General features: G+C 37.1%; 1 protein-coding gene across 3 annotated transcripts in view; it reads right to left on the bottom strand.

The window, feature by feature from the left end:
- The window catches only part of PDE4D (phosphodiesterase 4D), a 679,763-nt gene that overhangs the window by 581,189 nt on the left and 73,456 nt on the right, over positions 1 to 25,118 (bottom strand). The window contains exon 1 of one of the 3 annotated variants that reach the window (XM_072958632.1): positions 17,193 to 17,274. The exons of the other annotated variants lie outside the window; for them this stretch is intronic. The gene's annotated coding sequence lies outside the window, so the exon portion shown is untranslated. Of the gene's footprint in view, positions 1 to 17,192; positions 17,275 to 25,118 lie in introns of those variants that run through there. 3 annotated transcript variants of the gene reach the window in all.

Genomic DNA, 25,118 nt, shown 5'->3' with positions numbered 1-25,118 from the left:
TTGACAGCATCTCTCTTAGAATTAGTTCAGCCACTTAAAAACAGGCTACTGAGGGTCACTGACTCTTTTGGAATATAGATGAAATTCCGAGGACATAACAGAATCAGAAACTGCTTGAAATCATTAGGGTATGAAAGAAAGAAAAGACATAGTTGTAATATTATGATCATATGGGTAATTCCCTTAATTTGAATGTAAATAATTATTTAAATACTCATATAAATGCATCATTTGCAATAAATATTTATATAAATGTTGACTGATGAATTGTTCTTTCACTTATGCTGAAGTCACCTGGCTATCCCTCAAAAGGCTGGTTTCACACTAAGGTACCCCATGAAAAGGTTAAATTTCAACCATTTCTGGACTGTTGCTGTGACATGTCAGGCACAGTAGGATGCCATGGTGTGCTGAGGGTCCTGGTCTAGGACCCTGCTTTTCGGCACTTAACATATTACATGGGAAATTTCTAAAACCATGGTTTTTATTCCATATTTTGAGGTCACAATGGGGATCACACAGATTTTTTTTTCTCTTTCTTTTTTCTTTCTTTTCTAAATATCTCACAAGCTTAAAGACCCCTCCCACAGTCTCAGAATTTTCTACCCATTTTCATCATCTTCCAGTTGATAATGTGAAAACAATAATTTTAAGTCTGTAATTTACCAGTCAGTGCCACCATTTAAAACAGAATTCTGGGGTTCATCTAGCTAAACCCCTTAAGTTAATTTTACTTTATTTTTTAATTTTTTTCAACCTCTTAACTTGAGAGGTGTAGATCCACAGCACTGCACATTGTCCATTCCCTAAGTATTCCCCAAGTTTCACTTTCACATTCTGCAGAACCATAAGTGCTCTGTTTCGTCAGGTCTATAGCACTGCACTCTAACCAGAAAGCGCAGGAAAAGGCAGCGGCAGCTTGATGAGAACCAGCACAGCGTTACGGTAAAGACACAGGTCAGACTACCTACTTCTCCACTTTCTGATCTAAAAACATGGAAAGACAATCATGCATCTTAACTCAAATGTTTGTGAAGATTAACCGGGTTAATATACATAAAATGCGGAACAAGTACCTGGCACGTAAATACCCTGTAAGTGTCAGCTGTTACTATTCTTGCTATTTTTGTTACTATTATTACTACCGGATTCCATTATTACGATGTATGCAGTGAGACTATATCAGTTCTCAATTTTGAAGAGAAACATAATAAAGAAAACGGGAGCAGACCCTTCTATATCAAGTATTAATGTAAATGTTTTGTTCGATTTAATCATTGCCAATGATCAGCATAGATCTTTTAGTTACCATTCCAATGAGAATTTTATAAAGTAAATCCACACAACATATATCCACGCACTTTCTACGCACATTTTCGTGTGCAAACTGTTTCTGAAGATAGAACGGAATGAAGTATGAGCTCTGGCTATTTGTCTGGCAACCGTAGCAGAGTTAATTTAAATACCATCAGTGATCCTGTCCTGGGTCACGTGACCTCCTCAGATTTTCAACCTACAAGGTCAGGTCCCCACCCTGGTTAAAGCTAACAGCATGGCTTTGACCCGCCCCCCTCCTTTGAGTTGGGAGATCAAAGGAAGAAATGATCGAAGATCCAAACAGCAATCAGGCAGACAGATCACCCTGTGAAAGAATAATAACTGCTCTATCTCCAGGAAGGATAACTCCTGTTCAGCTAGCATGATTCTTTTCCAGTTATAAAACAGATTTGGGGTGAATGGTAGGCGATGAAAATACAAAATGGTATACAGACATTGACAAAGACAACAACCATGATAATTAGTTATCTTTCCAAATAATAAAGAGAAACTAAGTATTGTTATTATTTCCTTGTTAAAAAAAAATACCTTTCATAGGAAAAGCACTACCTATGGACTATTCAGCAAATGCTGGAATTTCTTGTCCCCAGATACTTTTTTAAATGACTGAAAACTCTCAATGCTAAGAAAACTTGTATTTAAGTATATTATTCCTAAACTCAGGAGCTTTAAAAGATCTGAGTTGCTTGGTAACTCTATAGCATACTTTTGGAGATAAAATGGTTCACATATTCATGGACCCTCCCTAAATCTTGAAAGTCTTCAGGCAGAAAGGCAAAGTGGGAGCCCAAGCTGAGGCACAGCCTCACTTCTGCCAACAACCTCATGCCTAGCCAGGCCTGGAGGGTTTGCCAAGACCACACAGACAGCCTAGATGGTAAATTGGATTGAGAATTCTTTTTGCAACTGGAAGCCATTTTGAACTCCTGCCTAAAGTTGGAGAAAATGAAGAGGGGCCAAAACCCAAAACCATTAAGGCTCAGAGATAATTATTATGGAAAACCAACAAGTATTTACCTAATGATGCCCTAGAGCCACTCCTAAAAGAAGGAATGAAAAGGAAAATTTGAACACAATGATTCAATGTAGTCAATGAACCAAAGAAGAAAAATCCAGTTCTGAAATTTGATAATAATGCAACATTACTTCCTTCAAATTTGAGTAGTAAGCTATGTTAAAATAATGCACCCAAATATATAATTGGTTTTATGCATTTATCCTTAAAATACCAACACCAAATTAAAATCACCACCCTAAGAAACATTGTCATCAGTAATTCTTTTTGCAAATCTATTTTAATTTTTATCACTGCAGATTTTTTTTGTCTCTAAGTCCACAAAGGGAATTGCTCAACATGATGTGATACAAAAAGTCCAGGATGCATCATAATCTCTCTAGGATGTAATTACTACAAATAAAATGACGGGCATACATGTAATATTTTAAAAATATAAAAAATCCTTCTAGCTCTAAAGTTCCATGGAATAGATATTTTTTTAAGTGCCAGAAGAGAAAGGGAAAGTTTTTTTTTTTTTAATGTTTTGAGCTGGCAATATCTCAACTTCCCAAACTCTACCATTGAGCCAATATTTACTGACAAATAATTTGGAAATCATAACGTGAAAATGTGCCACAAATGTATCATGGTTTGGTCTACAAATATCTTAGGTACGTGAAATAGCTACATATTTTCTCCATTTCTATAATAAGGGCATTGAAAAGACATCCACTGGATCCTTTTAACTAAATTTTCTAAGACTCTACAATCTTACAAACAAGAATAGTACTTTCTATAGAGGAGTCTCCTACTCCATCTTAACAAGTGTAAACCTTTGCTCAGGAAGGTTAAATGGACACTTTAGATAGATTCCTGTGCCTGAGGGATCTGGGTGGGATGGTAAATAGCCCATGACTGTTTGCCTATGACTGTGCAGAATGCAATTTATCTTTTGCTTGGTTTGCAGAAAACAACTGTGTAAATTTCACAACATTCGCCAGTATGTCTATTCTTTAATACATGGCTCACTGATTAGGACCCAGTTTTCCAAGCAAGTACAAAATGAGAATCCTTGCTTCTGATGAGATTTTGGAAAGTAAAACAGACTTTCTTCTGAATTACCTCCTGAAACATACTTCACGTTTTTCCTAAGTAGTCACTGTTTCCTTGATACTCTTTACAAACCCAATCATTACTCCACTTTTGAATGCAAAGTAACACACGCTGTTTGCTGCTTTGATGACTTTAATAAATTAAAACCCTATGGAAAGTAGAACTGTCTCATCCTCTTCTAGGCTTCTATATGGACAGTACTTGGAAATTCCTAAGCCGCTTCATTCTATGGGGAAGCAGGTGCCATCTAGTGGTCAGACAGGAAATCACATCAGTGCATTTTCGCTCTGAACTAGTTATTACAGTGAGGAAGGAATTGGACTACAGTTCATAATTGAAAGGAGAGAAATATAATAGAAATCCTTGAGCAGGAACTTTACCTAGTTCTTTTCTATCTATACTATTCTACGTAGTCATTACTCTAAAAATATGAGTTATAACAATATTGACACGTCATTCCCAGTCTTTTTTTAGGGTCACTTTTTAACTTCAACCTACAATTGTTACAGTCATACAGATTCCAAAATAAATGTCTTTATGTGGAACATTTAATCAATGGACCATGTATTTGGCTCATGAGAAGTTAAAGAAACTTCTGAAACATAATTTCAAACACTGCACTGTAAAATATATTTACCTAAAAATGCCTCATTTTATTGGCTTTAAGAGATGCTTAAATTGTTAGGATGCTACTAACATTAGGATACCACTAAATTGTTGAATATTTAAAAACACAGAGGAAAAAGTTTGATGAAATTAATGGCATACTATTTATTTAAAGAATAAAACATTCCTAAACATGGAACCAAGAATGTTCCTTACTGTCAGGAAAAAGCACCTGACTGTATTTCTAGTTTAATCCTGCTGTGCTGCAGATACCATCTGTGTAAGGTACACTTGCTGGGGTCAGGTTAGATGCCCATACTGTCCTGGAAGATTTTGTCCAGTATTTTCCCCCTCTGGAAAGTTCTAGAGAGACGAGAAACACGTCTGATACATCTTTTCATCTCCACAGGAAACTTCCTTAATCATCCTCCTACTGTCCAGTGACTTTCAGGCAAATCACGGCAGACATGTGGCAACGTCAACTATATAATATGTACACCTGCACTCCGACCAGCTGTGACTAGGTTTTCACTATGGGGTACCAAGAATTTCAGTGAGAGTCCCCCTTTACCAAATAACTGTTCCAAAAACACTTAATTTCTTTGTAGATTTTTATTTCTCTAGTTGCAGAGTTGGAATTCCAAAACAGTAATTGTTCTATAATCTACAGTAAACACCGCATGGCACTACCACTCTCAAAGAACGAAGACTGGCACAGGATGGAAAGGAATGCTTTTTGGTTTTTCAGCCAGCACTTTCAGGGGCACCTACAGCTCAGCCACACAATGCCCACTCATGAAGTCGCAGCTGTTTGTTGCTAATGTAATTAAACGTGTCTGCTGGCGACAGCCTCCCAACTTAAATGTGTTTAAGGACACGGAAGACAACGGACATACAGACTCTCAGGCTATTCTGGGGAACAAATCAATCGGCGTTTGTAATGGAGAGTGAAAGGGCTTCGGAGTCTTCAGACCTCGATTCAAGCCTGACCTAAGCAGTCACCGAACCTCTCTGAGGCAGAATTCGCTCTTCTGCACGCGGAGATGTTCTCTGCTAATCTCGATGACCCAGAGCTCTAATTGTGGCACGCACTGAACTTTCAAGAGGGCCACCATTTTCAAGGTAATTTTGAAATGTCTGTTAAGAAACATACTTATGACAAAATGAATTTTAAGAAATCAGAGTGTGACCTACAAAGATTTCACGTTTAGAGTGGGCTCCTTTGCTAATGGAGATAAGGGATCAGGGTGTACACTTAATGACACAAGCACACACTTGTTTTGTGAAACAGAAGATAGGATTTCTAAGCAACCACAGTAGAAACTGCACTTACGTTTTGAAATAAGGAAAATAACAGCAGCTAAAAGAGGTTTTTAATGACTACTTCTAATAAGTCAATCCGTATGGTTGTATGCTTGCAAGAGTTTTCTTAGGAATTCACTTTATGTTTAGCATTGACCTTGAGATAGCTGATATTTTTAGACACTTTTCATATATTTTGAAAGACTAAACACATTTATTTACTTATATCTTCACAGAGGCAACTGATATTTATTAAAGGCTTTCTCTGAGACAAGCACAGGTTTGAAAATGGTCTACTTGCATTTTATGATACAGATTAAACCTAGATATGGGATTATATTCATGATAAACTAACAAGCCAGCAGAGAGCTACTAAAAGCTGAAGGATTTTATAATTTTTTTAGAGTGCAAATAATCATTTTATCTACTTCTAAGTCTCAAACTACTGTGTTTCATAAGGAAATTAGCCAAAGTCTATATAAAATACATACATTGAAATAAATATATATTTGATTGTGTGAGAAACTGGCAGGAAACAAAATGTGGATGGCTAAAAAAACGAATAGCTATAATTCCAAATTCCCCAATCTTATGAATTGAAAGAAAATATATACATATAGCTACTGATGTATATATGCATATCTATGTGTACATATATGTACATATATGTATATATGCCCACAAAGTGATAGCTATATATAATAGGCACACAGCTTATGTTATAACTTATGTTACATGAATATAGCTATATGTACATCCGGCCACAAAGCACTAGCTAAAACAGGCACTATTATTCTCTCATATATGTGCAGAAAGGCAAACTCTGGATGAAACATATAAAAATGTTTCTTTACTGTTTAGCAGTCTTATACCAGTGATTTAACTTACATGCTCTCTGTATTTCAGTGATCTGTCTTCTCTCTTCATCCCCCTGATATACTCCTTAGCACTTATCTAGGCTTTTCTAAGTAGAAGCTTACAGTTTTCTGAAGTAATCATCTTACTGACTCTTAATCACACTAAGACAGAGAGTGACAGTCAGCCCGAACCATCTGAGTCAGATGAGCAGGGGAGGTGCGCAGAAAGTCACGTTACGCTGGCAACATTTTCTCCTGTTGTTCTTTCCCATTGTTCTTTTTCAGATGATCAATGGGAGTTGTGGATTTCTCAAATCTATAGACTATAAAGTTCAGCCAAGTTGCTTTTTTGTACACATAGACAGAACTAATGTTTGGAACAGCAGTTCGACGTTCCTGTGAGACTCTGATTGACCAAGACTAACTTAATAACTGCAGAATGTGCACTGATGTTTTTATAATGGTGTTTAATAGAAAAATTAGAAACGGAAGGTTTTTCTGAATTAGTCTTGAGCTAACCAAACCATTCACAAACTACACTACCCTACTCCTCCGCAATCTGTCCCCTCTGATCCCTCCTGGGTGTGACTCTTCAAGAAAAGTCATCTGTGACCAACCAGGCTCCTGAACCACATTGTTCATGCTCTAGCACAGCCTAATATGGATTTTTCTATGTTTATAATAATCTTTCCACTAAACTTTTAGTTCCTGGGGGCCAAAACCCTCACTTATCTTTACATTTTCAAGTTTTAGTAAGCATATAATAAGTGCTCAATAAATGATAAATTAAGTAAACAATGATCTCATTACTGCTTAAAACTGAGGTGCATGCATAAACCACTAAGGCAGTAAAATGATGAGTCAGTCCCCTAAGACTTGTTCAAATATCTTAAACTCATCCCCAAAAGAATGAAAAAAAAAAAGGTCTTGGTTTGCTTTCCAGAAATGTGTGATGTTAAAGAACATTCTTGCTAGATAATTTGTATTATAACAGCCTGTTACAATTCTTTGTTATACAATTAATAACATTATTTCAAATTCTATTTAAACTGTAACTATAAATACAAGGAAATTGTATATATATAATTCTATTAGATAGAAGTGGTATCACATTTTAGTATAAGTACTTAAAAATGTGTAAAGAATTACATTTATGTACAGTTTTGTAACAAATTTTAATGTTAATATCTCTATCATTTTTTGGTAAATATATGGGAGCATTGTAATTCTAAATAGTTAGCTATTAATGTATACTCACCCCAAATACTTGACTGTTATCAACAACTCATTAATGAGCATCTTTATGTAATACACTAGGTATTACTAATCTTACCAATATTTGCAGTCTGTTTCTAGTAAAATTTCAAATTAATCTCAACAAAGACTCAGAGACAAGCTTATTTTCTCAATTTCTTTTCCCTATTTTGGCAAAAGACAACAATAGAAGAATTCAACATCTACTTTTTAACCCATGATACATATTACACGATCTATCTCGCTGATAATGATACATTCTGAAATACAGCTATAGGATAGAAAAAGGGTAATAAAGTGTAATTCCAAAGTTGCTAAACATAGACATTTTCTAGAGTTCTTAAGCATAACAGGAACAAAGGCTTAAAGGAAGGATGTTTTACATACCAATTGAACTACAACTGATAACCCTGATACAGTGATTACTTTTCCAACATAGAAAGGAAAAAATAAAACCTAACAATTTGCAGTTTATTTTATTTTACTGCTTTTGACTACATCAGAAACAGTAAGAAATTCCACTGTAAGTGCTCCAAATAGGTAATCAGATACATCTGTGGTTATCTTGCTTCCCTAAACATTTCCTGGTGATTTTGCTAACTATAATCCTGTAATAGAAACCCTGTAAATCTTACTCCAAAAGAAATCTCAGATTATTCACATGCCAGACAAAGGGCTAAATGTCGGTTGACAGCCATCTAGCTTCTGTAGTCAAGTTCCTGCCAAGTGAAGTTGAGCCAAGTGATGCATAAAAAAAGATAATCCAATGGCAAGGCTGAAGAGCCACTCTGATAGGTATGCTGAATTGTTTCCCAATATTAAGTCATCAGACCTGCAATCACTTAAATCCTTACATAAGACAATGTTTTACCAGCTAAATTTGTTTTGAGGCTAAGTACAAGAACACTTACATTTACCCACAATGAATGATGTGCTATTATGTAACTCATATAAAATTGTTGTTAAAGACATTGTTGCTCTGCTTTGAACAAAGATACTAATGAAAATATCTTAGAATTAATCACAGGATGAAAGTTTTCCTGCTAAAGACATAAATATTGTCAGGTTTCCCTATTACTATAGCTTTGAGGAAGCACAGATCTAAATTTAACTTTAAACACAAAATATACTTTTACATTTGTGTTTCTGACTTAGCTTTACATAGTCCTTTTATACATTAAAAAATAATTAGGATAGCTTTAAATCCTTTCTCTAAAAGAAGCATAAAATACGTAAGTAAATAATAAGATTGCTTTTATATCCTAATCTTAATCATCTAAACTAGTTAAAATGAAATGAGGTACAAAGATATCAAAACCCAGAAATACATTTGGAATTTACTCAAAAACACATTTGAAAACACTTGTGCACCAATATTTGTCCCCATATTTTCCCAGATAATCCTGAAGTTTAGTCATAGACAAAGTTCAGCAAATCCTCTAACTTAAGTCATAGCTATCTAATCCAGGAAAAAATAATAACCTACTTCAGTTGGCTATTTAATGGTGTGAGGCAATTCTTACTATTGTGGAAATGGGACTATTAACACCATATTTTAAATATAGAAGTAGAAAATGCCAAACCCCATATTGCTTGATTCAGCCCTAGGTGAAAACAAACTTATAAGCTGAAACAAATAACCGAACCATATTTCAAATGAGTAACACAACTGCACTGGAGCAGGATGAGGACAGAGGTGAGGGGAAAACTAACCAAGTGACATCTGAATACAGGATAAGGCATACAAGACAAAAAGAATGCCAAAAACCTAATCAAAAGGTTTACTTTTTTGTTGTTGTTTATTTTCTTTATTTTTTCCACAGAGGCAAGGGTTAGCAATTTTGAAACTACTTTGTAAAACTACATTCTAGGATTAGGAAAATATGTAATATATTGTGAATAAAGGAAGCCAGGTTTCTTACTGTTGTAAAGGAGTTACACAGACAAAAATGGAGAAGGATAGAGCAAACACTATGGGATTGGACTGGAATTGGAAGTTATCAGTGTGAAATCATAGATTTAACGTATAGAGATACTTGGATATACACATGGATATAGATATGCATGGGAATGTATATTTATGCACACATATATGTATATAAGTATGTGTATACATATACATATCCCCCAGATCTATCTGCTGAGAGAGCCTACAAGCAAAAACTCCTCAGTAGCAATGAGCACACTTCCTCCCTAAAGTTTGACTTCTAAATATCTTTTTCTATTAAAAGGAATCAGGGATCCTTAAAAAAAAAAAAAAGAAAAAAAAAAGAAAGCAGCTGATCCCAAAGCTGGGGCAGGAGAAAATACCAGAATCTTGGGTATCTTGTGCCAAAAAGTGAGAAAGTGCTGAAGGATGATAGGGACATGTCAAAATGGCAATGAAGCCAAGTAGAAGGCGCTCACACTGACCAAAGAGACAGGATGAGCGTCAAAATAATGACATTAACTAACAATATTAAAGGATTATAATGTGCTACATAAGAAACCCATGAGTCTATACAGAAACAAACAAACAAATGGGAAAGGAAGGCTCTTCCACATATTAAGATGCCATCTACTAAATAGAGAAAAAATGGTTTCCCTTAGCAACCATCATAATAATAAATGATTCAGGCAGGAATCATTAATGAATTCTAACTATTGGATAAAACTTTGTGAAATTCCAGGTTATTTCCATAGACTCAAAGTATCACTCTACAAGTTACTTTTTTATTAAAAAGGTGGGGGGGAACGGTAACTTTATAGTGGAGAAACATGGCAGACATCACTTTAACCAAATGATCAAGTTAAAATTGTAGCAGTGGAACTAAACAGCTAAACAGCACATGACTCAAGACACAAGAACTTAGCATCACTCCTGTGGTACTCCTGCCGAAACTGTCTGACTTGAATCTCATCGCAAGGAAACATAAAACTCAAATAGAAGGATCATCTACAAAACAACTGGCCTGCATTTTTCAAAAAAAAAAAATCAATGACATGAAATACAAAGAAAGCCTCAGAAACTGTTCCAATTTAAAGGGTATTAAAAAGACATCAAAACAAACTGAAAAGCATTATTGTGTATTTTCCTTTGCTATAAAGAACACTATTGAAACAACTATTGAAATCTGAAATAAGGTCTGTAGATTTGATAATAGCATTGTATCAGTGTTAATTTGCTAATTTTGATCACTGAACTGTACCTATGTTTAAGCTAATTTCATTTGTTATAAAACATTTGAGTATTTAGAAGTAAAAGGGTAACACATCTATGACTTAAACAGTTCAGAAGAAAAAAATATAAAAATAAACATATGTGTGTGTGTATGGACAGATGATAGTCAGATGGATAGACAGATACATACATACATACACAGATAAGAGAAGAGAGATGACAGAAAATGAGAACGATGGAGGACTCTTGGTGAAGGGTATCCAGGAATCTTTTGTGCTATTCCTGAAACTTTACAGTAAATCTGAAATTATGTCCAATTAAAAGTTAAAATAAATTCCTTTGCTAGTGAGAAAGTACTTAGACTTTTTGGCTTTCGTTTTTCAGGTCTGACTATAATAAATGGTTCTAATAGATTCATTTCTGAATAACAATACAAATGTATATGTTTTCTTCACATAAGCTTTTTCAAACTGTGAGCTGCAATCTATTAGTAGGTTATGAAATCTATTTAGCGGGATATGACTAGCATTTTCTAATGAGCTGGAATAAAAGAATATCAGAATGTATCATACTTTGTACAGCTAAGTATTTGTTTTGATATTTGAATTACAGTTACATACAATTGTATGTATATGTTTGTGTGGCTGGGTCTTAACTTAAAATATTTTTCTTATTGTAGTTCACTCTCAAAAGAAAAAAAAGAGACTAAAAACACTGTACTCTTCCTTTTTACCGTGGAGGTTTAACTTTACTTGTATGCACGCACACTTCAACTTCTAATTTATCTAATCTCTTCAATAATCACTTATTGAGCATCTGTTTTTTCCAAGAACTATACTGATGACAGCTACTATTACAAAATTTATGATCTCCTCTAGTCCCCTACTCCTCCTCCCCTTCCTCTTGGAGAAAATCTTACCTCCTTCCAAAACCTAGTACATTTTAAAAGCACTCAACAGATGTGAATCCATACTGCAAATTACAGAATATTCATCTTTTTTGAAAAGATACATACAGTTCTATAACATTTATCCTGGTAATACAGTTTTCTCATTTTTTGAGTTATTCATCCAAAAACTGTGCTTAAAAATACTTAATGCCTTCTATAACTTGACTCTTTTTTCTGACTTATTTTTTGTTGTCATTAATGGAGGTACTGGGGATTGAACTCAGGACCTTGTGCAGGCTAAGCATGTGCTCTACTACTGAGCTATACCCTACCCCCTTACCTTGACTCTTAACATGTGCTAGAAAAGGTTCAAAAAAATTTAGTTTGGCATGGCATAATGGAATTATATACATCAATGTTTTTGTAATTCTGCCAAGCCTACATGAATTTCAGATGTTCTAAGTTAGATAAACCTCATAGGATAAAGTCCAAACCACTTACCAAGATTAGAAGCCTCTGATAGCAGCATCAGGTGAATTTTGCAGACTCTGCTTCCACCATAATCCCCAAATGCACTATGTCATGTAAGATTCACTGAACTATCAACCTTCTTTATGATGGTTCATACCACTACACCTTTGAACTTGGTGCCCACTCAACCATCAACCACTAGCTACCTCATCATCCTTCAAGACAAATTTCTTTTCTTTTTTTTTCTTAAATGGAGGTACTGGGGATCGAACCTAGGACCTCATGCATGCTAAGCACATGCTCTACCACTGAGCTATACCCTCCCCCAGCAAGGCAAATTTCAATGTCACTTCTTTCATGAAAATTTTCCTCCCTCCCTCAGCACTACCTTCCCTTCTCCCCCAAATGTAATTCTTCCTTTTTGATTCCTCATATCTCTTTCCCCATACTTCTACCTCTTTTACATTGTGTTTTAATTAATGTATTTTATGGGATTGTTTCTTCCACCAGGTTGCAATGAGTTTTTCAAAATGTTATTCAGCCATTAATTTTTCTGACCCTCCAGAGAACAGAATGTCTAGCACAAGCATAGCACTCATTAATTATTTTTGAACAAGTGTATAACAAAAGGCAACAAATATCATAGGAAAATACATAGAATTATAAAATTCCAAAAAAAGAGTGGTAATCACCAGCCATTGCTTGCTCAGATCATGAAGGAAATGGTAACTGATCTGGGCGTGAAGAACGAGTAGAATGTGAGTCAAAGGCAATGGTGAGAGAGGGATTTTAATGCAGAACAAGAAATGAAAGAACCAAGACCTAAGAGCCTAAGTGTGGTGTCCACAGGAACGCCCGCAGACCTCCCACTACAGGGACCATAACTGACCAAGGGCCCCCAGCTGCTGCCTCTGAAATCCACTGAAGAATTCGAGCTATGACCATGCCTCCATGGCCTGCTCCCAGGCAATGACTGATCAAGTGGAGAACATAGAGATATTGAGGTAGACCCATTCCCAGGAAACAAAGGACTCCTCTAATGGCCAGTGTTGGATTAAGGACTCTATATGTAAGCCTTAAGTTAACCAATCTAGGATGCTTCCACCCAGCCTCTCTCTCTCTCCCTTTTTCACTTAGGGTCAAATTTGTATCATAATCTGAGGTCTCCCTCAACCTTATCTGACTCTCCCTCTATTTCCTCTTACATGAGCATTTCCTAAAATCCTTGTATTTTCAGTCCCACTTTAGCATTGGCTTCTTAGAAGAATAAGACTAACATACAGAGAATAGGGTTTAGATGGAGTAAGTAGTAGAAATTAAAGCTTGGAGGAGCAAATTGGGACTTTATCACCAAGGACAACTAGTCAACTCAATACTTTGCCTCAAAACAGGATAAATCTTACTTTCCTAATGCAAATAAAACTGTTTACATAGTTTTTAAAGTTCGCCATTGCAGAAATTTTGTAACTTCCTTTTGCAAGTTGTTTCATAGCTTAATTACCTTTCACATCCAACTTACATCTATACTAAATCCCCTGTTTCAAGGTCTTTTTTTCCTACTTCAGTTTCTATGGGAGTGGATCACAGACAACGATAAACACTAAATTAACTACATGAACTCTCACTCATAGCAAGAATTCCCTCATTTGTACAATGTACAATTTGTATAATGTTCTGTACAAATGATCTTATAGGAACATTAGCCACATTTTCTATTTGCTACAAAATTGTATCTTATTAATATAATCATGGGATACCTGCTTTTTATGTGATTTTAAAAAGATTCATCATTTGCAAGGAAAAAAACAAAGGTTTGTATGTTTTACCTCAGAAATTTTCACAATTTCTCATAGAAGGAAAACCTTTTTTTTTCTATTCTAAAACCTTTCAAATACTCTGCCTTCTACTGACAGAGTAAAAAAACTCAATCTTCAATTACTTAGATTAAACATAACATGTCATCCAATTTAAAATAATGAATGTATTTTTTTCTGCCAAAAATTTGAAACAGAGATGGAATATGTGTGGGAAATGCTGTTATCTTTCCAAATCTCTGCTTGAATAAAATAAAAGCATTTGTCTGACCATGATAAGCACATTGTCTGGTCGAGATTCTCCAAGTATGCAAATCAACATGAAACACTTCAACAGCAAGACTTACCCATCTGCATAAAGCTTCAAAAATGGTGATGTACTTACCTAAAATAAAAGGAGAGACGACATTAATGACATTCATCACAGTTTAAACATATAGTGAAAAACAAATTCTAGCAGGCATTCAAAGCATCTGTTCCCCTCATTACCGCCAGACTCAATTTCAGGGCTTTTGTTTATAACACAACAGGCCAGATGGTGGTGTCTCTCTGACTGCTCAAGTTTATTTTGAGTATACTTCATAGGTATCTCCTCAATAAATGTTAAGAAAGATTATAACAGTCAAGTAGCTAAGCACTATGATTAAAACAACAGCAAATAACACCTCTGGAGTGCTTTCTTGTCTGCCAAGTCCAGTGCAATATACTATATGTGCACATTCTCATTCACTCTTCAGAAAATGAAGACGAGTAAATACTATTATTATCCCCATTGTAAAGATGAAGTAAGTGAGGCTTAGAGAAGTTCCTTTTCTTGCCCAAAGTCACACAGCTAAAAAGTGTTGGAGCTGGGATTTTCACAGGTTCTCTGAATCTAGAGCCCAATCTCATAATCTTCATGTTGTACATCCAAAACCCAGTTGGAAAGAAAGACGGATCCCAGTATTTGTACTTTGTTAAATAATAGATTATAAAAATAGAACTGCTTATAATTTTAAAACTTGAAAGAAATGAACAATGCCTGGTGCATAACAGCTACTCTGTAGTATTTGTTGAATGAATAAGTAATAAGCAAATGAACAAAACTGATATCTAATAGATGTACTCAGGTTGTATCTCAACACAAGAAATATTTACACAAGTCACTCTAAGTACAGGTTACTTCTTTCTTCCTACAGATGGCCCTGCACCAGTTCTTTATTCTACTGATTGTTTAGGGATGAGAACTAAATGCTCTCCAGTGGGAGAGGTAAGGGGTAGATCTTAAACAAATGACCAGGGAGCTACAAGAAAAGAATGGAGTTGCCAAAATCCTGAGATGGCATGTCAGTCTAAAGGTAAAATCCGTCAGTCATTCAAGAAGCAGTTAACACCTTTTAACAGTGCAGTTTTCTTCAGGTTTGTGGTCATTCTCACAGAGATTCTGATTAGCAACAAAATGTTAAAGAAAGAAGCATCTGAGGGAGGAACATAATCAAGGGGATCAATTACTTGAAAGAATATGGTAAATTGAGAAACACACATGAAGCCTGCTTGCTTCTGCCAGAAAACTCCGGTTCCTTGTATAGAACGAGCTCTTAGCACAGCCAAAATGATGGAGTAGAACGACCTTGAGCTCACCTTCTCTCATGAGCATACCAAAATCACGACTAACTGCAGAATAATCGTCAGTGAAAGAGACTGGAACCTACCAGAAAAGATCTTCTACAACTAAACACATAAAGAACCACAACGAAATGGGTGGGAGGGGCAGACTTGTGATACAATCAAATCTCATTAAGTCCAGGGTGCGTGACCCCTAAACTGGAGAATATTTATATGGCAGAGATTCCCTCACAGGGGTGAACCCCATGTCAGGCTCCCCAGGTTGGGGTTGAACACTGAGACGAGGAAACCTCAGAGCATTTGACTCTTAGGGTCAGCAGGGCTTAACTGGAGAAGCGCTACAGGACTCAGGGAAATAAAGACTTCACTCTCACAGGATACACACAAAATCTCATGCACCAGGACCAAGGGCAAAAGCAGTAATTTCACAGGAGTCTGGGCCAGACCTACTTGCTGGTCTGGGAGGGTCTCCTGGGAAGGTGGGGGCGGTTGTGGCTCACCCTTGGGACACAGACATTGCTGGCAGACACATCAGGGAGTATTCATCTGTGTAAACTTACCTGGAGGCTAACATCTTGGGTCATTAGCACTAAGACCTGGCCCCACCCAACAGCCTGTACACTCCAGTGCTGGGAGGCTCCAGGCCAAACATCTATCTGGGTGGGGACATAGCCCAATTCATCACCAGACAGGCAGTCTAAAGACTTCCTGAGACCACAGCTGCCTCTAGATACACCCTTAGACATGGCACTGCCCACCAAAGGACCAAGACCCAGGTCTATCCACCAGTAGTCAGTCACCAGGCCCTCCGACCAGGAAGCCTGCATAAGTTCTACACCAGGTTCACCCACCAGGAGGCACCAAAAGCAAGAAAACTGGTCTCACAGCCTGCTGAATGAGTCCGCAAACAGGGCAGGCGCTACCCTGTGACCAGCTAGCCCCTGTCCTTGGGTGACAAGTGGGGAGTGCACTGCTGAGATGCACAAAGCTTCTCGTACAAAGGCCACTTTTCCAAGGTCGAGAAACATAGTATATCTACCACATATATAAATACAAGCAGCAATTTAGACATAATGAGGTGACAAAGGAATACGTTCCAGATGAAGGAACAAGATAAAACCCCAGAAGGGGAAGGCGGCCAAGATGGCGGAGTGGAAGGCCACGTAGCTCACCCTCTCACACAAATACACCAAGACTGACATCCACGGACCCACCCATCCACTCAGAACACCCGCTGAACTTTGACAGAACATTACCTTCTTCAAAACACAAAATACACCACAAATCTGGTAGAAGAAAAGGGAAAAAGAAAAGCAAAAGGAAATTAGTGCGAAACCGGTCCTGTGGGGAGGGAGTGCAAAGGAGGAACAGCGCTCCAACGGAGTGGTCAGAGAGGCTGAGGGGGAACCTCTGAGGCTCGGATCTGCATGGAACAGCCCTTGACTGACAGAACTAAGTGAAGCAGGCACAAAGGGTCCCCAGGAGCCCCAGCCCTAGACGCAGACCGGCAGCTGGGGGACGGGACAGGCTGCCAGGGCCAAGGCGGGTGGAGGACAGGGGCCGCTGTACAGAGGCAAACCTTGGGGGACTGCAGGGTGCTGTGCGCCGTGGCTGGGAGGGTATACAGAGCAGGACAGCCTGGGTTTCCCAGAAAATACGAAAAGGAAAAAACAAAAAAGAACCAAAGCACCACTGCTGGTGTGCCCTGGGGGGAGGGGCGCCGTAGCCTTTGTCTCCTCAGACACGCAGCACCAGGCGGAGGTGGGGTCGAAACCTGAATACGTACCTAGGGGCGCCACAACCTCTTAGGCGGGACTGCGGTTTGCTTACAGCCCCAGGCAGAGGGGACCGTTCTGCTCTGTGGTGCCTCTGCGAACTCCTGCCTCCAAAACAAGTGAACAAGGAGGACAGTCGCGCACAGTGGCGGCGAGGGCCGGTGAGGCCGTTTTCTGCCAGCCCGCCTACCTAGCGTGGACCCGACGTGGCGTGGGGAGGGGCGCTGAACAGGGGAGCGACCCGCCCACCTACCAGACGCAGCGTGGGGAGGGGGCGCGAACCTCCTGCCTACCGGCGCTGGGAGCAGCACAGACCAGCGGACCGACCCGCAGGCCTCTGGAAGCAGCGAGCAGTTGACGAAGCAGGGCGATGGCAGGAGCAGCAACAACCACAGAACAGGCTCTGGCCACAACACCAGCCAAACCCCCAACCAAAGGGATAACAGACAAAAGGCATGGAAGGAAGACATGGCAACCAGGCATACTTAAAAAGGACTTCTTGACAAAATTATTAGGAGTGCAGTCTACACAGGAACACATGCTCCTTTTTTTGTTTTGTTTTGTTATTTTTTTTAATTTTTATTTTCTTAAATTTTTTATTCTTATTTTTTAATCCTTTTAAACATTTTTTCTTTTAAAAAATTTCTATTAACTTTTTGTCTTAATTTGATCTATATTTCTCTATTTTGTTCTTCTGTTATTGATTATACTGTTTTCAAAGCTTTTTTTCTTCTTTTAATTTTTTTTCAACTTTTATTTCTGCACCTGTGTTAAATAAATAAATAAATAAACCTGTTCAGGACCACAGTAGATAACTTATACTCCATAATCCATAGAGGCAAAGAGATATAAGTAAAATGAAGAAGCCGAGGAATCTCTCCCAATTCAAAGAACAAGAGAAATCCCCTGAAAGAATGCTCAATGAAATAGACCTTGATAGTCTACTAGATCATGATTTCAAAAAAGGAGTGATCAAAGTACTGAAGGAACTTAAAGAGATAGTGAATAGAGACAAAGAATATATCAAAAAGGAAACTGAAACTATAAAGAGGAGCCAATTAAAAATGGAAAACTCACTTGTTGAGATAAAAGCTGAACTAAAGGCTATAAAAAAGCAGGCTACATAATGCAGAGGAACGAATAAGTGACTTAGAAGCAGGATAACAGAAGACACCCAATCAGAACAGCTTAAAGAAAAACAAATAAAAACCAATGAAAACAATATAAGGGACCTATGGGAGACCATAAAGCGTGCCAACCTATGCATAATAGGGGTCCCAGAAGGAGAAGAAAGAGCAAAGAGAATTGAAAAGGTATTTGAAGAAATCATGACTGAAAAGTTCCCAAACCTAAAGAAGGAACCAGATATACAAGTACAGGAAGCACAGAGGATTCCAAACAAGAAGAACCCAAATAGCCCCACACCAAGACATGATACTACATATAGAAAACCCTACAATCTCCACACAAAAACTACTAGAGCAAATAAAAGAATTCAGCAAGGTAGCAGGATACAAGATTAATGTAAAAACAATCAGTTGCATTTCTTTATACTAACAAAAGAAAAATAAAGTAAAGAAACAATCCTTTCTAAAATTGCACTTAAAGTAATAAAATACCTAGGAATAAATCTAACCAAGGAGGTGAAAGATTTATACACGGAGAACTACAAAACATCGATTAAGGAAATTAAAGACTTAAAGAAATGGAAAGATATCCCATGCTCTTGGACTGGAAGCATCAATATTGTTAAAGTGGCCATCCTGCCCAAGGCAATATACAGGTTTAATGTAATCCCTATTAAATTACCCAGGACATTTTTCACAGAAATAGAACAAATCATATTAAAGTTTACATGGAATTGCCCAAAAGACCCAGAATTGCCAAAGCATTACTGAAGAAAAAGAATGCAGCTGGAGGAATAACACTCCCAGACTTCAGACAACACTACAGAGCTACAGCAATCATAACAGCATGATATTGGTACAAAAACAGACATTGGGGTCAATGGAACAGAATAGAGCCCAGAAATAAACCCACAGACCTGTGGTCAGTTAATCTTTGACAAAGGAAGCAAGGATGTACAGTGGAGAAAAGACAGTCTCTTCAGCAAGTGGTGTTGGGAAAACTAGATAGCAGCATGTAAATCAATGAAATTAGAACACTCCCTCACACCATACACAAAAATAAACTCAAAATGGCTTATGGACTTAAACATAAGGAAAGTCACAGTAAATCTCCTAAAAGAAAACAGGCAAAACATTATCTCACATACATCTCAGCAATGTTCTCCTAGGGCAGTCTACCCAGCCAATAGAAATAAAAGCAAAAATAAACAAATGGGACCTAATGAAACTTATGAGCTTTTGCACAGAAAGGGAAACCGTAAGCAAAACAAAATGACAACCTACAGAATGGGGGAAAATATTTGCAAAAGATGAGACTGACAAGAGCTTGATTTCCAGAATATATAAACAGCTCATAAACTCATATAGAAAAAAACAAACAGCCCAATCAAAAAATGTGCAGAAGACCTAAACAAGCAATTCTCCAGTGAAGACATACAAATGGCCAATAGGCACATGAAAAAATGCTCAACATCGCTAATTATCAGAGAAATGCAAATCAAAATGACAATGAGGTATCACCTCACACCAATCAGAATGGCCATCATTCAAAGGTCTACAAACAACAAATGCTGGAGAGGGCGGGGAGAAAGGAGAACCTTCCCACACTGTTGGTGGGAATGTAGTTTGGTGCAGCCATTATAGAAAACAGTATAGCGATTCCTCAAAAGATGAAAAATAGACTTACTATATGATCCAACAATCCCACTCCTGGGCATATATCTAGAGGGAACCTTAATTCAAAAAGATACATGCACCCCAATGTTCATAGCAGCACTATTTACAAAAGCCAAGACATGGAAACGACCTCAATGTCCATTGACAGATGACTGGATAAAGAAGTTGTGGTATATTTATACAATGGAATACTACTCAGCCTTGAAAAATGACAACATAATACCTTTTGCACCAATATGGATGTCCCTGGAAAATGTCATTCTAAGGGAAGTAAGCCAGAAAGAGAAAGAAAAATACCATATGATATCAATCATCTATGGAATCTAAAAAAAAAAAAAAGACAAATGAACTTATATATATATAACAGAAACAGACTCACAGACACAGAAAACAAACTTATGGTTACCAGAGGGGAAGGGGGTGGGAAGAGATAAATTGGGAGTTTGAGATTTGCAGATACTGACTGGTATATATAAAATAGATAAACAAGTTTATACTGTATAGCACAGGGAACTATATTTGATATCTTGTAGTGGCTTAAGGTGAAGAAGAATATGAAAATGAATATTTGTATATTCATGTATGACTGAAGCAATGTGTGGTACACCAGAAATTGATACAACATTGTAAACTGACTATACTTCAATAACAAACAAACAAAAAACTCTATGAAAAAAAATCCCAGAAGTAGGTGACGTGGAGATAGGCAATCTACTTGAGAAAGAGTTCAGAGTAATGACTGTAAAGATGATCAGAGAATTCGGGAGGAGAACAGATTCACAGAGTAAGAAGTTATAAGTTTTAACAAAGAATTAGAAAACATAAAGAACAACCAAACAGGGTTGAAGAATATAATAACTGGAATGAAAAATACACTGGACAAAATCAACAGTAGACAAAATGGGATAGAAGAACAGATCAGTTAGCTGGAAGACAGTAGTGGAAATCACTACTGCAGAACAGAAAAAAAGTAAAAAGAACTGAGGATAGTTTAAGAGACCTCTGGAACAACAGCAAGCACACTAATATTTACATTATAGGGGTTCCAGAATGAGAAGAGCGAGAGAAAGGACTTGAGAAAATATCGGAAGAGATAACAGTTGAAAAATTCCCTAACTTGGGAAAAGAAACTGTCACCCAAGTCCAGGAAGCATGGCGTCTCATACAGGGTTATCCCAAAGAGGAACACACCAACACATATAGTAATCAAAATGACAAAAAATAAAGATACAGAATATTAAAAGCAACAAGGGAAAAGCAACAAATAACATACAAGGAAACTACCACAAGGTTATCAGCTGATTTTTTAGCAGAAACTCTGCAGGCCAGAAGGGTGTGGCATCATATATTTCATCATATATTTAAAGTGATGAAAGGGAGAAACCTACAACCAATAATACTCTTGCCAGAAAGGCTCATTGAGATTTGATGGAGAAATCAAGTGATTTACAGACAAGCAAAAGCTAAAAGAATTCATCACCATCAAATCAGCTTAAGACAAATGAAAAAGGTACTTCTCTAGGTAGAAAAAAAAAAAGGCCACAACAAGAGACAAGAAAATTATAAACTGGAAAAACTCTCTGGTAAAGGCAAGCATACAGTAAAGATAGGGAATCGTCCACACATAAACTAGCAGGGAGGTTAACAGACAAAAGTGGTAAAATTATCTATATCCACAATAAGCAATTAAGGGACAATTAGATGTAAAATATGATATTAAAAACAGTAATCGTGAGGGGAGAAGAGTACAAATACAAAGTATTTAAAATGCACTTGAAATTAAGAGATCAGCAACTTAAAGAAGTCATATACACATATAGACTGCCATACCAAAACATCATAGTAACCATAAACCAAAAATCTGTAAAAGACATATACCCAAAAAAGAAAAAGGTATCCAAACATAACACTAAAGATAGTCATGAAATCACAAGAGAAGAGAATAAAAGAAGAAAGGGAGGAGGGGAAAGACCCACAAAAATAAATCCAAAACAATTAACAAAATGCCAATAAGAACATATATATTGACAATTACCTTAAATGTAAAAGGACTAAATGCTCCAACCAAAAGGCATAGACTGATTGAATGGACCTGTATACATGCTGCCTACAAAAGACTCACTTCAGATCCAGAGACACATACAGACTGAAAGTGAGGGGAAGGAAAAGGCATTCCATGCAAATAGAAATCAAAAGAAAGCTGGAGCAGCAATATTTAGATAAAATACACTTTAAAATAAAGACTGTTACAAGAGACAAAGAAGGACACTACATAATGATCAAGGATCAATTCAAAAAGAAGATATAACAATTGTGAATATATATGCACCCAACATAGGAGCACCTCAATATATAAGGTAAATGTTAACAGTCATAGAAAGAGAAGTTGGCAATAACACAATAATAGTGGGGGACATTAACATCCACTTACATCAATGGATAGATCATCCAGACAGAAAATCAATAAGGGAACACAGACCTTGAATGACACATTAGAGCAGATGGACTTAATTGTTATTTGTAGAGTATTTCATCCCAAAGCAGCAGAGTACACATTCTTTTCAAGTGCACGTGGAGCATTCTCCAGTATAGACCATATGCCATAAAGCAAGTCTTGGTAAATTTAAGAAAATTAACATCATATCAAGCATCTTTTCAGACCACAACGATCTGAGATTAGAAATCAACTACAAGGGAATAAACTGCAAAAAAACACGAACACGTGGAGGCTAAACAATATGCCGCCAAACAACCAATGGATCACTGGAGAAATCAAAGAGGAAATTACAAATACCTAGAGATAAATGAAAACAAAAACACAATGATCAAAACCCATAGGATGCAGCGAAAGCAGTTCTCAGAGGGAAGTTTACAGTGATACAAGCTAACCTCAGACAACAAGAATAATCTCAAACAACCTAGTCTTACACCTACAGCAACTAGAGAAAGAAGGACAAACAAAACCCAAAGTTAGTAGAAGGAACGAAATAATAAAAGTCAAAGCAGAAATAAGTGAAATAGAGACTAAAAAACCATAGCAAAGATCAATAAAACTAAAAGCTGGTTCTGTGAAAGTATAAACAAAATGCTTTACCTCATTCATCAAGAAAAAACGGGAGAGGGCCCAAATCAATAAAATAGGAAATGAAAAAGGAGCAGTTAAAACCGACACCACGGAAATACAAAGGATCATAAGAGACTACTACAAGCAACTAAACACCAATAGAATGGACAACCTAGAAGAAATGAACAAATTCTTAGAAAGGTACAATCTCCCAAAACTGAACCAGGAAGAAAGAGAAAATGTGGACAGACCAACTACCAGTACTGAAATTGAATTAGTAATTTAAAAACTCCCCAAAATGAAAGTCCAGGACCAGATGGCTTCACAGGTGAATTCTACCAAACATTTGGGGAAGAGTTAACGCCTATCCTTCTGAAAGTATTCCAAAATACTGCAGAGGAAGTAACATTTCCAGATTCATTCTATGAGGCCACCATCACCCTGATACCAAAACAAGACAAAGATATCACCCTAAGTTGTGACGCAGTTCTTTACCCCTACAAACAAACCCAATCTCTGTTTCTAAATCTATTTCGCATTCAGCAGTTTCTTTTAAAAAACAAACAAACAAAAAAACCCAAAAAGAAACTTCATTATCTTATTGAAAATCTGGTTACTTCATTCACAAACTCCCATTAATTCAGGATACTTACTCTGATATAACGTAGGCACAAGTCAGAAGAATGAGTTACATGCCAGACTGGCCTTCTGTGCTGGGAAAATGGTTAAGTAAATTTGAGGTGAAGTCAGTATTCGTGGTTTACTCCATGTTTACACCTGGTACTGTGTAGTGAGCCCTGGTTCTAAAAGGAATTTTTTAAAAATCTTCTTCGGAAGGCAAGACATTTATACTTGAAATCACCATTAAACAATGCAAAACAACTTATAATTAAATGTAAATTACATGGTAGAGACATCAAATGCTACAGAAATCTAAAGAAATGAGAAAAAGATGTTTTAGCTGCTGTGTGAGATTACAGCAATATGCCATAACTGGGTGGGAAACCATGAGGAGAGCCTTTGGCCTTCTGCTTTGAATGTACATCCAGTCTATGCTCTTCTTGACACAGTCTGGAGTAGAAGATCATTCAGACATCTCAGGATTAGTATGGAGCCTGCCTCAGAACCAGGTCAAAGGCTTGGAAGGGACCATGCATTGACAGTAATTTTAGAGAATCAGGTCCAGAGAATACTCTACATCCGCATGATCATTTGCTCCTACAGTCACAGACTGGTCATTGACTGTCTAACAGTTAACCCAGTTAACAGTCTACTTTTAAAAGACCTCTATCAAATATTTCTATTAGTGAATTTGGCTGAAGGATGTTCACTTATGCAGTGAATAAGAACTTGGAGATATTCAGCTCATGGAGGCTCACAGAGATAGCCCCAAGTCCCAGTAATTTCAAATTGCAATAAAGTCAGGCCCCCAGTTATGCACATCTGAGTTATACTAGTTTTTGTCTAATGCAATGTCAGCCACCTGAAAATCACTTAAGTCCCTAACCTTCTAGGATCATCTTTTCCTTCAGAATGCAACGAACAGCTCAAATCCCTATCTCATATTTTTGGTAGAACCCAAATATCCAGGCTCCATGATGTCTGCATAACTTTGAAAAAAAATAAAAATTAAAAAATCCCCAAATTAAACATGCCAAAGGATCAAGAATCATCTCTTCTAATGAGTCTTCTACCGGTTACTGCCCTACAAACCCACCCCTCACTCTCAGGTGCTCTCTCTACTCACAGCTCTATATGGTATACCACAATTGTTTCCTCAAGGCAAGAACTGTATCATTGTTGTTGCTAAAGTATTACCAAATGTTGCCATTGTGTCTAACACATGGTGGGTATGTGATATGTCTGTCGAAAGAACTAAACTGTTTCATTAGCTACCCCCAGATCAACTGCTCAGGCCAATGTCCATCCCACTCTAGTTTGTGCTCCAGTGACTCTTTACATAATACACATTGGACCTTGAAGTCCTTTCAGATTAATTACATAGACTAGGGTCATATTTGAGAGTGGTATAGATTTGATTTTATTCTCGTTAAACTGATTTCAACTCA

The sequence above is a fragment of the Vicugna pacos genome, chromosome 3 (assembly GCF_048564905.1).
Source record: "Vicugna pacos chromosome 3, VicPac4, whole genome shotgun sequence".
Classification (NCBI taxonomy): domain Eukaryota; kingdom Metazoa; phylum Chordata; class Mammalia; order Artiodactyla; family Camelidae; genus Vicugna; species Vicugna pacos.
Note: the sequence above shows the minus strand (reverse complement) of the source record. Positions and strands in the feature narration are given on the sequence as shown.